The sequence below is a fragment of the Engraulis encrasicolus genome, chromosome 7 (genome assembly GCF_034702125.1).
Source record: "Engraulis encrasicolus isolate BLACKSEA-1 chromosome 7, IST_EnEncr_1.0, whole genome shotgun sequence".
NCBI lineage: Eukaryota > Metazoa > Chordata > Actinopteri > Clupeiformes > Engraulidae > Engraulis > Engraulis encrasicolus.
In genome coordinates this window covers 35,464,964-35,481,547 of record NC_085863.1, presented here as the reverse complement: position 1 = coordinate 35,481,547, position 16,584 = coordinate 35,464,964, and the positions used below count along the sequence as shown (strand labels likewise).

The 16,584-nt window shown below is 40.8% G+C and overlaps 1 protein-coding gene across 2 annotated transcripts in view; it reads right to left on the bottom strand.

Annotated features, from left to right (window-relative positions):
- Window positions 1-16,584, bottom strand: part of trim3b (tripartite motif containing 3b) — a 54,834-nt gene that overhangs the window by 31,678 nt on the left and 6,572 nt on the right. The gene's annotated exons all lie outside the window — the stretch shown is intronic.

Here is a 16,584-nt window from a genome sequence, read left to right as displayed (position 1 = left end):
CAAAGCTGCACAGAAATAGCGCTGCCCTACATTTAAAAAAAAACAAAAAAACCTGAAGAAATCCAAGGCCATTAATTACTGTAGAAGTCTGACATCCATTGTACATGTAATCAAAGACTTAAGCCTTTAACACCGCTCACTGAGTATTAGCAGGAGTGCCTGACCCTGCACATGGTCTACAAAAGGTTCGTATCACATGTCAGGACTTGGTGGTATTTCCCCTACTTATGTACTAACACAGGTTTAGTTTGATGCTGGAATGAATACTACTGTTGTGTGCTTTCAAGTCAAGTGCTTCGGTTACACCTGAAGCATATAGAAGTGCTGACATGAATCAGATTTCTTTCTTCTGGCAGATGACCCGGGCCAGAATCGAACCCTGGCCGCCGGAATAGCAGCCCAGAGCCCTACCGTTAGAGCCACAGTAAGGCCATAAGTCAGATTTCATATTAAAAATCACCCTATCCGGTATCAGAAAAACCATCAACATATCACTGAAAATAATTTTATTGTCTTTTACAGTAGCAAACCATCATGGCATTGAGGCAAAAACTCTAAAAACCACACCAAGGCAACGAAAATGTATGATATAACGCTAAATGGCGTGACATGAACAAATCATAGACCATTGTAGATGGACTGTATCTGATATGATCAGGGTCCACACCCCTTCCCCAAAATGCAAAATGCCTTTTGCAGGCTATAGAGGCCCTTTCTCATCACCAACCCACCCACATCCCCACGCAAAGACAACTATGAAAAAGAAAGTACATCAAAGAAATATACAGACCCAAATGTCTGTGTTGTATAAGTAAGTGTTCAGAAGGGTACCTTCCCCGTATGGTAGGGTGGACCATAAGCAAGGTCTGAGTGAAGCCTGTTGAGTGAGGGTCTTGCATAACAATGTGCACATCTCCCAGTGGCATGGTGCTGTGACTACCACTGTGGACAGCTGTTCTTTCTAAAATTCTAAAAGTATGTCTGTCTGAATGTCTGTCTGTCTGTCTGTCTCTCACACAAACATAGATACATGAATTGGGCGGCACCTTTCAAGCACACGTGTCCATCTTCAGTTCCTCATTTAACTGTAATCTCTTGGTAATTGCTGAAGAGGTATGCAGGACAGACGTGCCTTGCCATCAAGTGTGCTGTTTTGAGCCACACTGTGCTTGTCTAAGAGTTACAGTCCTGACTTGTTTGCTGTGCAACAAGAGATGAAGCTTAAGACTAAATAAGATTTTTGCCACATCAGAACAGTTGACATACTCTGTGTATATTACAGCCACCTCTGTTGTGCGCAGTCTTACCAAGTACCAACTACGATCAATTAATGCAGATGTCAGCCAAAGCAATTTAGGGTGCAATCCATATCCACAGTGTCAATATCTAAAAACCCATCTCCATACCAAAGCCTATCAAGCCAAAATGGTTGATTGTGGAAGCCCTTTACTGCAGATGGGCACGTTGACGGGCCTATTCACTCTTTGCTGAAAACACTCAACAGTATAACAACATTGCTATGACAATGCTGACTCTTAACTAACTGATTAATATGTTGTCATTACCATTTTGGTGGCCATAACGTTATAACAGAGGCTCTGCGCTAAGGGGTTATTGGCACAGCACAACTTTTAGCAAAATCAATGTTATTCTCAGTGTCCAACCCGAAAACACCAAAGGGCACAATGACAAAAAACATGTCTCCAAAAACAGTGTGCAATTAACTTTATCCCCAAACTTAAAATGCATTTTAAAAAGTTTGAACGGAAGAGCAAATATTTGGTAAGCCCCCAGAGAGAAACCAGCACCAGGGCACAAACGAAATCCGCAATCATTAGTCATGGTTAGTGTCAACGCATCTGCCTTGTTAAATAGCTTCTGATGTAGCAACCAATTACAGCATTGCTGATCAAACGCTCTACGTGCAGAAAGCAAGGTCAGAACCAATCTCAGCTGAACTGAGCTGCCGCAACTGAGCCTCTCTCAGATATAAAAGGAAAACCATTGCATCAGCATTATTCTATGATAGCGCCCCACACCCCCCCCCCCACCCAATTTCTTCCTCCTCCTATGACGGAGATGCTCTCTGCACATGGACTATCACCCCCTAGTCATGTGACGGCGAATGCTGTTCATGCAACAGTTCATCCCAGATTGTTGAGTCGACTGACTGCTTCTCAGCTGAGCAGCAAGATTTGCCTGCAGCGTTCCTCCCTCTTCCCTCTCCCATAGACACCCACGCTTCTTCTTCTTCTCTTTGTGTGTGTGTGTGTGTGTGTGTGTGTGTGTGTGTGTGTGTGTGTGTGTGTGTGTGTGTGTGTGTGTGTGTGTGTGTGTGTGTGTGTGTGAAGAGAAAGGGAGAGAGGGAGAGAGTGAGTGTGTGTGTGTGTGTGTGTGTGTGTGTGTGTGTGTGTGTGTGTGTGTGTGTGTGTGTGTCACACTGTGGAAGAGAGTGTGTATACTGTATGTGTATGTGCATGTGTGTGTGTTTTATTATGTAATACCATGTCACCACTCTCTGCCAGGGTTTAGGTCGTATCTCCATGGGATATGTGACTCAACAGAGGGTAACAACACTATGGGGGTACAGTGGAGAGGTGGGGGGTAGAATGGAGGTCTAAAATGTAGCTAGCTGGCGTGGGGGACCTGGGATTGAGGGTGGTGGGGAGAGAGAGAGAGTATTAGGGGGTGGGAGACCGAGTAAGCATTGGACCAGCGCAAGAAGAGAATAGAGCACTGCAGAGACTTAACCCTGACTGGAAATGTGGTATAGCCCTATTCCTACAAGATATGTAGTAGTAGCTCTATGTGGTTAACAGTTAGATTAACAACAATATCAACAATTGGATTAACAAACTGTCGCTCGTGTTGCTCACATCACTTCTTGTTCCCCAAATTGCTTTTGTCTCTTTTGTCGCCAGCTCCTCTATGAAGTCAATTACCTCCGTCAACATTGTCGCTCTTGTCACGTTCAGTGTGTTTGCATGGTTAGTGTTGACTCAACCATACACATTTGATGAAGCATTGCCAATTTTTATTGTGAAACATTGCCCATTTGTACAAAGCGGATTCCAAAAAAGTTGGGACACTTTGTATTTTGTGAATAAAATCAAAATGCTGGCATTTTCAAAACAGCTAATATGTTAATAAGGTAGAGCATTATGTACAGACAACATATCAGTTGTTAAAGTTGAGCAGAATTATTGTTTTGAGGTAATTATGTGATCATTTAAAATTTGACCCATGCAACAAATCTCAAAAAAGTTGGGACAGGGCCAAAACATGTTGTAATAGTTGGATAATTCTAAAAATGACACAAGGAAGAATATTTTAAAAGGAACTATATTGACTGCCAACATTAATGCACAACTAAAATACCATCACAGAAAGGCTGTGGCACTCAGCAGCGAAGATTTTGAGGGACTAATTACTTATCTATAACACAGAAAGATTGAATTATCCAAATTGCAGGCATATAAGGCCTATTTCCGTAATATAGAGTTCTGTGTAATCATTGCATGAGTTATGAGATCATGGCATACTCGTGGTCAATAAGCAAACTATGACACTCCAACAATGACAGCTGTCGAAAAAATGACTATAAACACAACACTTGATTAATGCACATGATGCAGACATTAAACAGTGTTGCATGCAGAAAAGCTCATTCTATGGACCTAGGAGACATGTGAAACTGTCCTCTGATTACAGGATGGAAAATATTTAATATTTTTTGAAAATTTAGTGAGTCATGCACCCTCCAGGTTATATAGAAAATGAATACTTCAGCTTGATTTAGTGGTCAGTCTGAAAGACAGCATATACGATGGTAAGGGGGTGCAGAGGTGACTTGGTTAGGGTCTTCTTACTCATGTAGAGCATTAAAATGAATGTTGAATGATACATACAGACTTTAAACAGCAAACATAGCTACCAAGGCATTATATTTTGGAGCACCGCCTTTAGGTATTGTCCACTAATGATGGCAAATTTAAATCTCTACTATGTTCCAACAGTGTGGCTCCATCATAAGAGTAAACAGGTCACAAAATTGTTTTCTTGCAGTCAGGTTATGCCCATATTAAGAATAAAAAAGGTAAACAAGTTGAAGAACACACCTATCAGTTGAGCTGCTGAAATCATGTTTCGCACATCAAAATATCTATTTTTTGAATAAAATGATGCCATCAGTCAAAGTATTTAACTGTCTTGTCTCATCCCTTGTGTTGTGTTTAGTCGTATCTAATATAAAATGCATTTTATTGGCCCTGTCCCAACTTTTTTGGGATTTGTTGCAAGGGTTAAATTTTAAATGATCACATAATTACCTCAAAACAATAATTCTGCTTCACTTTAACAACTGATTTGTTGTCTATACATAATGTTCTACCTTGTTAACATACTGAATGTTTTGAAAATGCCAGCGTTTTGATTTTATTCACAAAATACAAAGTGTCCCAACTTTTTTGGAATCCGCTTTGTATTGTGAAACATTGCCTTTTTTATTGTGAAGCATTGCCCACAATTATTGTGAAACATTGCCATTTTTATTGTGAAGCATTGCCCATTTTTATTATGAAGTATTGCCCATTTTTATTATGAAGTATTGCCCATTTTTATTGTGAAGCATTGCCCATTGTTATTGTGAAGCATTGCCATTTCTAGTAGAGCCGGGTCTTCCCTCTGACCACACTAGAGTACATGTCTATGTTGAGTCCCCCTGTAGCTCCCTCCACAATCTTAATTAGCCTGTTCCGACCAGCTCCAGTGCCCCTGCACAAGGGCTCAGGTGAACCAGCGGGTCAGAAAGCTAATCCTTTCAGGGAGAGCCTCTGTTAAAGCCTTATTGTCACCAAAACGGTCATGACTGTCTTAATATGTTACTTAAAACTCTTGGTAATGTCACAGCAATGACTTTTATGAAGCAGCTCTTGAGATTTTTCAGATAAATAGTGAATAGGATCGCCAGTGATCCCATAGGCATGAAAGAAAAAGAAAGAGAAAGAAGGCATGAAGGGAAAAGAAGAGATCTGGGCTAGCTTTGATCAAGCACCATCCTTCATCCATCGTGGAAAGAGACTTAATGACACTTTTTAGGCTCGATGCACAATATATAATATTTATTATCTCAGAAATTGTATATGAAAGTGATTTCAGATTAGGGGTCAACCGATACAGGTTTTTTAATGGCCGATGCGATACCGATTTTTTTTCATCACCCTTGGCCGATACCCAATTTCCGATACCCGATATTTGGGGCCGATATGAGTGAAAAAAAAGGTTAAAAAATGACAAATAAAGTTAAAAATAAACATTCCTTGAGTTAAAAATAAACATTCCTTTAACATTATCAAATTGAGGTAGAACGTGTTACATTTAAACACCCACTCTAACAATCAAGTAATGTCTAATCAATCAAGTAATGTCTAACAATGAAGTAATAAAAAGATAAAGTGTCGAATGACATCAAATAATAAATATTGCGTATCGGCCAAAACCACACGCGTATCGGCCGATACCGATAAACTTCAAAAATGCAAATATCGGCCCGATACCGATACCGATATATATATCGGTCTATCCTTATTTCAGATGTCTACTTTACTTAGTGAAAATTTGCCTCAATTTAGTGAATATTTAGTTTGGTGCCAAAACAGCATGCGGTACTGCATTATGGCTACTGTATACAAATAAACTTGCCTTGCCTTGTATCTGCACTCTTCTAATTGTGTTGCGAATATCTACTTTGAAGTTGTGTATGTACATGTGGATGCCCATGATATACACATAGACTTTCAGTGTAGTTTGTGTAATCCAAAACCACAGCAATGTGTCTTCCCAAGGACTTTCATCTTTACATCCCTTGCATGTCGCACAAGTGTCACGTGCACGTGACGATGACATATATAGGGCTATCTTACTCTCTCCTCCCTCTCTCTTTCTCTCTCCTCCCTCTCTCTTTCTCTCTCTCTGTGTATGCATGTGTGTAATGCGTGCAATTGTCTGCGCGTGTAAGGGGACACTGTCTAATTGGGCCTAGTATTCGCAGCACACACTCGCTGCACAAAGTGTGGCAGATCCGCGTGTCCCCTCAGTTAAGCACTCATGCTGAACATCTCTTTCTTTCTCTTCCTGTTTTTTTCTCTTGCTGCCTCTCTTCTTTATTTTTTATCTATCCCTCTATTCTTCTTCCCTCCATCTGAGCTGGGAATATTCCTGGAGGAAGTGTATGCTGTGTGCAGTGTAGTGCAGGGCTAGATGAGATGGACCAGAAATAATCTGAGTCTTTAAATAACCTCTGGATGGTGGAGGGAGGATGGGGCAAGTTGTGATGTGTTGTGAGTTGGAGGTGGGGGCTGTGGTAGGGGTAGGGGTGGGTATGTTATGTATGTATGGGGTTTGGTTAGAGAAGAGCAGCCTGAGGGTTGTGGCACAACATAAACATAAACATGCGGGCACTCAGGGCCACTGACAGCAATGGCCGGGTACAGGACAAAGTCATCTGAAAGGGCCCCCGACATCCCATAAATACAATGGAATCAGGACCCAGTTCTGGGGCCCCTTCACCCTGGGCCTGAGACAACTGACCCCTTTGTCCCCCACTGTCGGCTGAGTTCAGGGTCGGAGGAGGCCAGGCGTGTACAGTAAATGACCGCAGCAGGTTTCACGGACATTCCTATGACCAGGCAACGCACGCACGCACGCAAGCGCGCGCGCACACACACACACACACACACACACACACACACACACACACACACACACACACACACACACACACACACACACACACACACACACACACACACACACACACCACCACCACCCCCACTTCTACTCCCCACGTGCAGCTTTCTCCATAATACATTGCATTACATTAAGCTGACACTTGTGCCCAAAGCGACTTACAAACGAGGACATAATCAGTGGCATACCATTTATGTAGGGAAATACCGTACCGACTCTTGTGGCCAAGCAGGGTTTGGGCATGCACAGTAAAACATTCAATGTTAACCCCTTTAGTGCAGAGCCTGTTGTTACCTTATTGTCACCAAAATGGTATTGACCAAGTCTTCATTTCTTACTTAAGACTATCTGCATTGTCATGTTGTTATATGTTTTCAGCAAAGAGTGAATAGAGCCATCTGCAGTAAGAGGCTACTTTAACACTTGGAGAGTGGATGTAACAACTTCTGGAGTGTATTTGTTTGGGTTAGGGTTTTTTTTTTTGCACCACATGCCCAAACCCTCGGAGGCCCTCCGCAAGTGCTGTGACCTGGAAACAAAGTCTCTCCCTAGGCACTAGTCCCTCAAAGGTAGCATATACTCTCTACATAAGGGATGGCGTTTTCACATCCCAGATTTTGTCAGGATACGAATGGCAAACACTTGCACTGAGTAAAAGGGGTGCCAGACTGTGTGTGTGTGTGTGTGTGTGTGTGTGTGTGTGTGTGTGTGTGTGTGTGTGTGTGTGTGTGTGTGTTTGTGTGTGTGTGTGAATGCGTATGTGCGTGCGTGAATAAGGAGTTTTTCCCCATCACTCCACTATATATAATTCATACTCGTCCTCTTTCGTAAAATCTGAGGCATAGGGACTTGTGCTCGGCTGTTTGCAGAGGTAGTGAGAAGAGAAGACCAACATAAAAGTGCCTGTTAGGCAGGAGGAGGCCCTGTATGGAGACTTGAGAAAACAGATGGGAAATCAATTACATAATCCAAACAAAGCAGCGGGTTTACTTGCAGCCAGCAGCCACACTTTCAAAAATTCACAGAGGTAAGAGGAATACAGTACTGAGCCGTCAAGATACAGATACCTTGTGCAGATGTAAAAGCAATACAGTACTACATTGTTAAACCCTTTCATGCAAATTGGATCACCAAGAGTACTACATCATGACTACATTGCTATGACAGTACAGAGAGCCTTAAGTAACATATTAAGACATGGTCATTACAATTTTGTTGACAGTAAGATTATAACATTACTATGACATTACCAAGAGTTTTAAGTAATAGATAAAGTTATTGAAATTTTGGTGACAACGTTCTAACAGAGGCTCTGCAGGAAAGGGTTAAGAGACAGATTTGGCACAAAATGAGAAGATTCCACATAATACTTTAGCAACAGTTAACCAGAAAAAAAAACAATTTCCAAAGCTTCATTAGAAATAACGACACTTTAAAATGTGCCTTCAGAGGTAGGAGGGATAGTAATACAGTACATCATCAAGACACATGATGATACTGTATGTGTCCCCACTTTAGTGCAAGATGAGGACTCCACAATGATGGCTCAGCAGCAGTTAACCAGAAGAATTAGCCTCTTTCCTCAGCGTCATTAGATCGAAATAAGACGCAGACAGTCACTGATTACATTACAGGCTTGGGGGACTTCAGAGGGCCAGAGGGACAAAAAAATGAGCATAACTCACTTGAATGATATCCAACTTATCCTCCCCTCTCCTCCCCTCTCTGCACCAGACACAACTCTCAGTGTGTACAATCCATGACGAAGGCACCAAATCAACGTTTCACTTTTTGCGGCCCCTGGAGGGGTGTGTCTCTGCTTTTATTCTGCATAGGGCTCCTAAAACCACAACATTTCCATTTGGCTAGAGCTGCAGTGTAGTGTATGCTTAGTATGCTTACACCTGCAGAACTGCACAAATAGTAAACTGTCAATCAAGTAAAGTGACATTCATTCGAATGATGAAGCTTCCCATACGAAAGCCTTTATCCAATTTTCATGTCAACAAATGTACAGAACATCAGAAGGATGTCAACCATCTTAACACACCACCATTTCGCAAGTCTGCACCTGCATTCGCACATGCTGTGACTGGGTGCACAAATCAGAGCGCACTGTATGAATAAGTGAACTGAATAGGACACTCTATACGGCTGAGTGCACTCATTGGGACACTCTATGTCTGACTAAGTGTACTGACTGGGAAGAGCTGTAGGGCAGAGTACCCCAACTGGGACACGCTATACCCTTGAGTGCACCGAAGCATGGTGCCATCATGATGGTGGTACTGTCTATCATAGCTGATCCATACCACCCCAGCTACACACACTTCACCCTTCTACCATCTGCCCGGAGATACAGGTGCTTACGTGCTCACACCAGCCGACTCAGGGACAGCTTCTTCCCTCAATGTATCAGACTGTTGAATACAAAATCACCAACATAGGAAGAAATCCACTCATCACATCTCCCCTTTCTCCAACCCGCCATTTTTTCAACTTTTTAAATATATATTTTTTCTTTTTTAACATTCTTTTTTAACATTCTTTTTAACCTTTTTTTGGGACTCCCAGAGCAGGGAAGCTTTTCATTGTATATATATGTTTCATATATATACACATGACAAATAAAAATATCTTGTATCTTGTATCTTGTATCTTGTCTACTCCAGGATTGTACGTCCATGTTGAGCATTGTGATTTAGAAGGTGTGGGATTTATCACTGCAGGTCGCTTACTGGTGTGTGTGCGATCAGCCTAACTGTACGCCAGTTTGATATACTGTTTTTTTGTACATGTGCTCATTGTGAATTCTGCTCATTTGACAGAATTTAGAAGGTTTTGTATGCACAGTTGATAAATGAGGCCCCTGACCTGTGTAGGCATGGTGGGTCAGGGAAGCACAGTGATTCAGAATGTGCAGTATGGGATTTATCATTGCAGATCACTTACTGGTCTGGTTCTGGGGACACACAACCAGCCTAAATGATGCCCCACGCAATTCTATTATACAAGGATCACATCCACCATCCATTGTGTGCTTGTGAATATACAGTAGGGCTGGGCAATATGGAAAAAAAACACTATCACGATATGGATTACTTTATGTAAGGGTTAACGTTCGGCGAGAAGGTCGCTACCGTGGAATAGCAGCACGACAGAGAGAATCTTTAGACCCCGACGCGGAGCGGAGGGGTCTTGTTCTCTCTGAAGTGCTGCTATTCCACAAAGCGACCGACTCGCCGAAAGTTAACCCGCTTATTATATGGATATACTTAAATGATTCACACATGGCGGGGACATTTCTTTAGACCTATTTAATGTTAAGATTGTTGCTGCGCAAAACAAAACAGTGCCGTTGTGGAACACCGCTAGGCAACAGCTAGGTAGCCAGGACAACAGGTGTTGTCTATCACAGCAGCTGATTAGAGTGACAAAAGACCGGACCCCCTGCGGAGTGATATGAAACATTCGCTTTAGCCACTGACTTGTATACAAGCCAGTGGCTTTAGCAGTGAACGTCTTGCCATTGACAGCGGTAGCCAGGACAACGGGTGCTGGTTAGAGTCTTGTTGAAAAGTCGCTTTAGCAGTGAAAAGTCTTGTTGCCATTGACAGCGGTCTGTTATAGACCAACCCGTCCGTTATCGAAAAATAACAGACGTCCGAACGTTGGGGAGCCCCGTTGAAATGAATGGAGCATTCGACCGATGACGTCACACCATATAATAAATCACGATATAGCACAATTACATACGTTTTCAGTTATTCTCTTTATTTGCTCTTTATTTTTTCATGTCGCAAAACAACCTTTCTTTAAAATGGATCTTTTTATTCTTATTTGTACAGTTACATTAACTTATAGTGTGTATTGTGACAACATGATATGTAATTAAATGATATTCAATCGTATAAAATTGATAAAATTACTATCACAATATAAACGATATAGGAGAAAGGTCACGATATACACTTTTATATCACGATATCAATATGGGTAGATGACGGATAGGCAGCAAAAAAGATTTTTTTCACAAAACATTGTTTATGAGGGGAAAAAGTATATGTCTACGTAGTGCAGCAATTAATCTTTCAAAAAATCCAAGTGGTCACAATGTTGATCTATTAATTGATTATTTATTTACGTTGATAAAGCAATTTGCTGAAAATATGTCCTTTGGTGTGATGTTAAGAAATAAATATATTAAGTAATGTAGAAATGGCTTGATGGAGTTTTATGAACATTGTTACACTCTTCATATTTATTGCAATTTTTTAAAGTCTTTATTTAATGAGAAATTACCATTTAAGTATTTTTTTTCCCATTAGATGTGAGATTATTAGAAACTTTCGAGGAAAAACAGGGATATCTTTCTTTTAAATGTTCAAAATTGTCCGAATTTATACTAAATTTTCAGGGACGATAATTTGTTCTTCCCTAATGCAATATTCAGTGTTTATCAAACATATTGTTTAGCTCAAACAAATATTTGAGCGTTTAAAACATGTCACACCGTAGGACATTCATGTCACGCTAAAGGACAGAAATGCAAAACTGAGCCAGAAACAAATATATCAACATGATTATTTTGTCTTTTGATCATAATATAATGTAGTGTATATTGTAGTCAATATGGACCTACACTTTACACTTATAAGTCTTTGAATCGTCGATTATCAGCCTATCGTAACTCCATGCGGTCATTGAATGTAACCTGCAGAGCTCATAAGACTCATACTGAAGGGTGACCTTGGCATGACCATCACACTTTTGTAGGTATGCTATGACTGTCACACCATTGAACCTGTAGTGTGTAGTGACCAGTGCCTGTTTGGTATCTCAAGCTGGACAGCACATTTATGCTGTATATTGAGCTCTCCACAGCATACTTTATTCATCTATACTCCTCTATATACTCTCTCACTGATCTTTCCTTCACTGTTACCATTATATTTTATGGTTTCAAAGCACCATTAATGACATTTTAGATCATTTGACAGTATCCAAAATCAACAGCAAATATTCATCAACAATGCATCAAAGTATAAATTCCAAAGGCCAATAAAGGAATAAGTAATTTGAATACACAATATTTATCTAGTCAAACAACAAAACAAAAAAAATATGTACTACCAGTTGTTTTAAAAGCTATTTCTCAAATATCTAGTCCATTGGTGTGACCTGATTGTCCTTTGGTGTGATACTCCAAAGTGTCACACCATAGGACTTTTACCATCACACCATAGGACTTTTACCATCACACCATTGGACTTTTGAGCTTTTGAGTTAATTTAAAGCCATGTCGTTGCCAACTGAAATACAATTTCACCTTTAGTAAGATGCATTTTCATACATCTACATAAGAAAAAAAATATGAAAAATATACACTATTGTCAAAATGTATTTTATGGCTGTCACACCAAAGGACTACAAAACTAATACATCTTGTGGTAGCAAAACATAATTGATTGACTGAAGAACTCTGAGAGAAAAATCTAAAATCCACCATTGCCATTGGCTTCTTAAGGGTCTAAAGTCACAATTTATGTACAGCTGGAGCTTCGACAATAGATAATTATCCACAGAATTAACCAAAAAATGATGTCACACCACAGGACATTATTTTCTGCGACAAAGTTTCATAAGTCCATACGGTCTCAGAAAAACAGGAAAAAAATGAAGCATTGCCACTTGCTAAAATAGACACCTTGAAAAACATGCCAGGGTTGTTTAGACAAATGACTGAGCTTTGATTATTTATTTAAAAATGTTTTAATATGGAGAACCAGGCTTGCCTCAGTCACACCATAGGACAAATGTGACATTTGACTCAAAATTAAGTATACTTATTTAAGCTCTGGATTTATTACACATTACTTTTTCACAACAACGACATTAGTTTAATCATTTAAAGCATTGACAATTTTGAAAGAATGAATTTACTTAATTTTAAGAGCCTGCGACAGCAAAATTTACACGTCACGTCATCTACCCATATATCGTCATATTGCCCAGCCCTAATATACAGTACGGTAGTGTGTGCTCCTAGCATTACTGGTCACGGTGGGCCTGTGCTGGGCCAGGCGTGGGGATCATTAATGCAGAGACTGCAGCAAGCTGCTGTACTGCTATTGCACCTGCCTGCCTGGGGCCAGACATGTTCACACAGGCTTTTCTCAAGGCCAAGAGCACAGCTTCCTTTGACCTTACACATTCATCCTTATCACTGATATAACAATATTAGGAAATGAATTCATTTTTACTAATAAACTCAATGAATTCATATTTTAATTAACCTCAATATTTATCAATGGGCATGCAAATACATCATCTATTCATTCATAGACACAGCTGTGAGTGAGTACTACTCATTGTGGCATTGACTTGGATGAAGCAGCTGATTAGTTCATGGGTAGCTGATAGCTTTCAGTCTAAGACCCGGTCAAACCACAGAACCAACCACAAATCACAGATAACCTCTTATCTCAAGTCGGCTATACACACAGGGTTTCCCCCAGCACTTTGTTGCTAAGGCGGCCACCTTGACAAGAAGCACCTACCACCTTGCCCAGGTCCCCTGAAAATATAAAGATTTCATGTTGTGAATGTAATTTCTAAAGTTGCTTAGCCCAAAAATATATAATTTTAACGCCCCACCACCTTGACTAACAGAAATTCTGCGGGAAACGCTGACACAGAATAACAATGTATCTCTCTTATAGTCATCAATCATCCATTCATCTTGTTTCATGATTAGCTTATCTATCAGGCATAGTTGCATAGGTTTTAAGAGCTGTTTAACAGGTCATAATGCCATTAGGTCCGCACGTGATTTAAATAAAGCTGGTCCATACAGCGCCTGCAGTGCCTGGTATGAAACAGCACGTGGGCAGGCTGCCTTGATGAAGCATCTCTAGTCGTGACGTAAGGGGGACATACACATTGCCGGTTGCTCTGGAGGGGGTTGGGGGATAATGTGTCATGCTACGCTTGGATGGCCTCATTAGCATCCACACTGACTCACATGCTCACCAAAGACATCTGCAATATTTGTGCACATATGCAGCATCGTCATCAGCACTGATCCACCAGTGAGAACGCTTTACTACTTCTTCACAAAGATTTACTACTGTGGTACTACAATATTACAGCATTATGTATTTAGAAATACACTATGAATTGGCCATTGCCATTCTGATAAGAAACTCATACAAAAGGGCACACAAGAAAAAGAGAAACCTATTTTCCTTCGGCTGGGCGCACTTGCCAAGTCTCTGCACAGTATATTTTGCTGTGTTAAATCCACATTTAGAGAGTCGACTTTGACACATGTTGCGTTAATCTTCGATTGTTGAATTAACACTGCAAACACTGTGTGCATTTCTATACCAGCAGCAAACGTCTACACACAACACGCGATCCCCAATGCTTAATTCAGGAATGTTCATTCAGAACTTTGACCTTTTTCTTGAGCAATGCCCTCCAATCACCTGCAGTACTGTAACACCACCACTTTGTTCCAGGATGTCATGTTGTCATTCTGCATTCAGCATTCCTTCTGGGTAAGACAAAGGGTGTGTGTGTGTGTGTGTGTGTGTGTGTGTGTGTGTGTGTGTGTGTGTGTGTGTGTGTGTGTGTGTGTGTGTGTGTGTGTGTGTGCGTGCGCGTGTGTGGGTGTGTGCAGGTCTGTCAGTCATCCCCTGAAGGAAACGAATGCAAAGTGACTGAACATAGCAAACCACACAGGTCAGACGGTTGGTCTTTGTTTTGAACATCTACATATTCAAACAGGTCCATTAGAGGGCCAGTGGTTTGTCATGGTGGTTCTACAAGGCAAAGTCTTGCTTTGAATTGCAGAGCCATTAGTCGTGACCTTCCGACTATTATTATTATTTGTTATATCTGGTTCTTGGTAGATTGAGATTGGTAGATTGATGGTAGATGGTAGATGGTAGATTGATCGCGTTACATAATTGTCTTCGGAAAATTGTAACCAAACAATTCACACTCATGTATTCAGACTCGCTGACAAGAGATTCCCTGCTCCTCACACTTAACAACTGATGTACACCCAAAACATTTACACCGTTATTTGTACAATCACTGGAAGTTTTCCATGAAGAACCCTTTCGGAACAATGGCAGGATGCACTGTACACAGAAACTGAATATAATGTTTGCACATCTTGCCAAAGTTATCACCTATTGTACGCTCTTGTGTTGGCCAGCAGTCCTGTACAACACGTGCCAACAGCTCAGATTATGTAGTCATCTTTATCACAATTCCCACCTCCACGCAACCCACTTCTGACTGCAACTTTCAAAGTAATTACTGTATTATCTCCTCCAGGACAAGTTTCACAACAGTCAGTTACATAAACCCTTCTGCATTATTGTTGCCAAGACGGTGGAGCTGTGCCACTGTGCCACCAAAAAACAAAAACAAAATCAGTCCAATCCTGGGTGTGACTGCAGTGAGTATGTCCAGCGTTTGCGCGTGTGTGCTTGTGTGTGTGTGTGTGTGTGTGTGTGTGTGTGTGTGTGTGTGTGTGCCAGCTGTGTAATAACAGGCCTTTTTATGACATGGCGCGACACTGATCTCCGCTAATCCCACATAACAGACGGGCCCAATAGGACGGCATAATGAGGTGGCCTGTGGTGACGATAAGGGATCTCGGTGCACTGTGGTGTAATGAAGTCATAGCTCAGGAATCATGTTGGGGACAATACAACACACAGGGACACACTTCACTCAGTCTGTTACTACAGTGTGTGCTGAATTGATTTCTCAAGGTGCTTCAGGCATTCGATAAGAGTTCAAAAGAGAGTCAGAAAGAGCATTTAGTTAACCCCTTAGCGCAGAGCCTATGTTATAATCTACTGTTGCCAAAATTGTAAAGGCTATGTCTTAATCTGTAATAATGTCAAGTTGTCATGATGTACAATAGTTGAATATTTTCAGCAAATGAAGAGTTCAGATGCAAAACCCCCTAACTCCATTTCTGAAGACCTGCACTTCTATATTTTTAGAGAACCCCGTTGTTGGTTTGGCTTACATTCATATACTTGATAATACATATTAATAGTTATATTACATAAATAAAATAAAAAATATATAACTTTGATAGCTTTTTCTTAAATAAAAATGAATTAAGATTATTTTCTGAAAAGGCACTTAGGGGGTTTTGCATCTGAACTCTTCAAATAGTGAATAGGCCCGCTACACAAACAGTAATACAGATATTAGTTTCTGCTAAATTTACTTTGGTAAATAATTGCTTGACATGTCTAACATTGCTTAGCATGGGGTTCATTCATGATAATCTTATATTTCCATATTTGTATCCCTGAAGTCCAGTGCAACTCTCTTTCGTCCCTAATATGTGGCAGCTTGAGGATTTTGCAGCAGCTTTGCGGTCAGAGCAGTTACCACATGTTATGAAACAGCTTGTTTGCGCTGTTCATCTACTTCTGGTCAGCAGCACCACAAGTAAGTAAGCAAAGCCATCTTCACTCATTGACTTTGACTCCTCCCCCCCTACACCACCGCATGCCATTCATTCCAAATGGATATTCCAGTTCCAGCATTCTTAGTCACCATGCCGACCAAGCGTCACCCCCACAACCCACTGTGCTTCCTTATCATGGTGCTACAGTATGTTGTCCCTCTTGAACAGTGCCCTGGACCCTCAATAACACTGATGTTTCTAGGGGCATTTTTCACTCTGACTATGTCAACACACCAGGCTAATTGGCTGATTCCTGATTAAGTTCATTCTTAACTTCCTAGAGACAAATTGAAGAAAAATAAGTCAATTCAATTTTAACAGTGCTATAA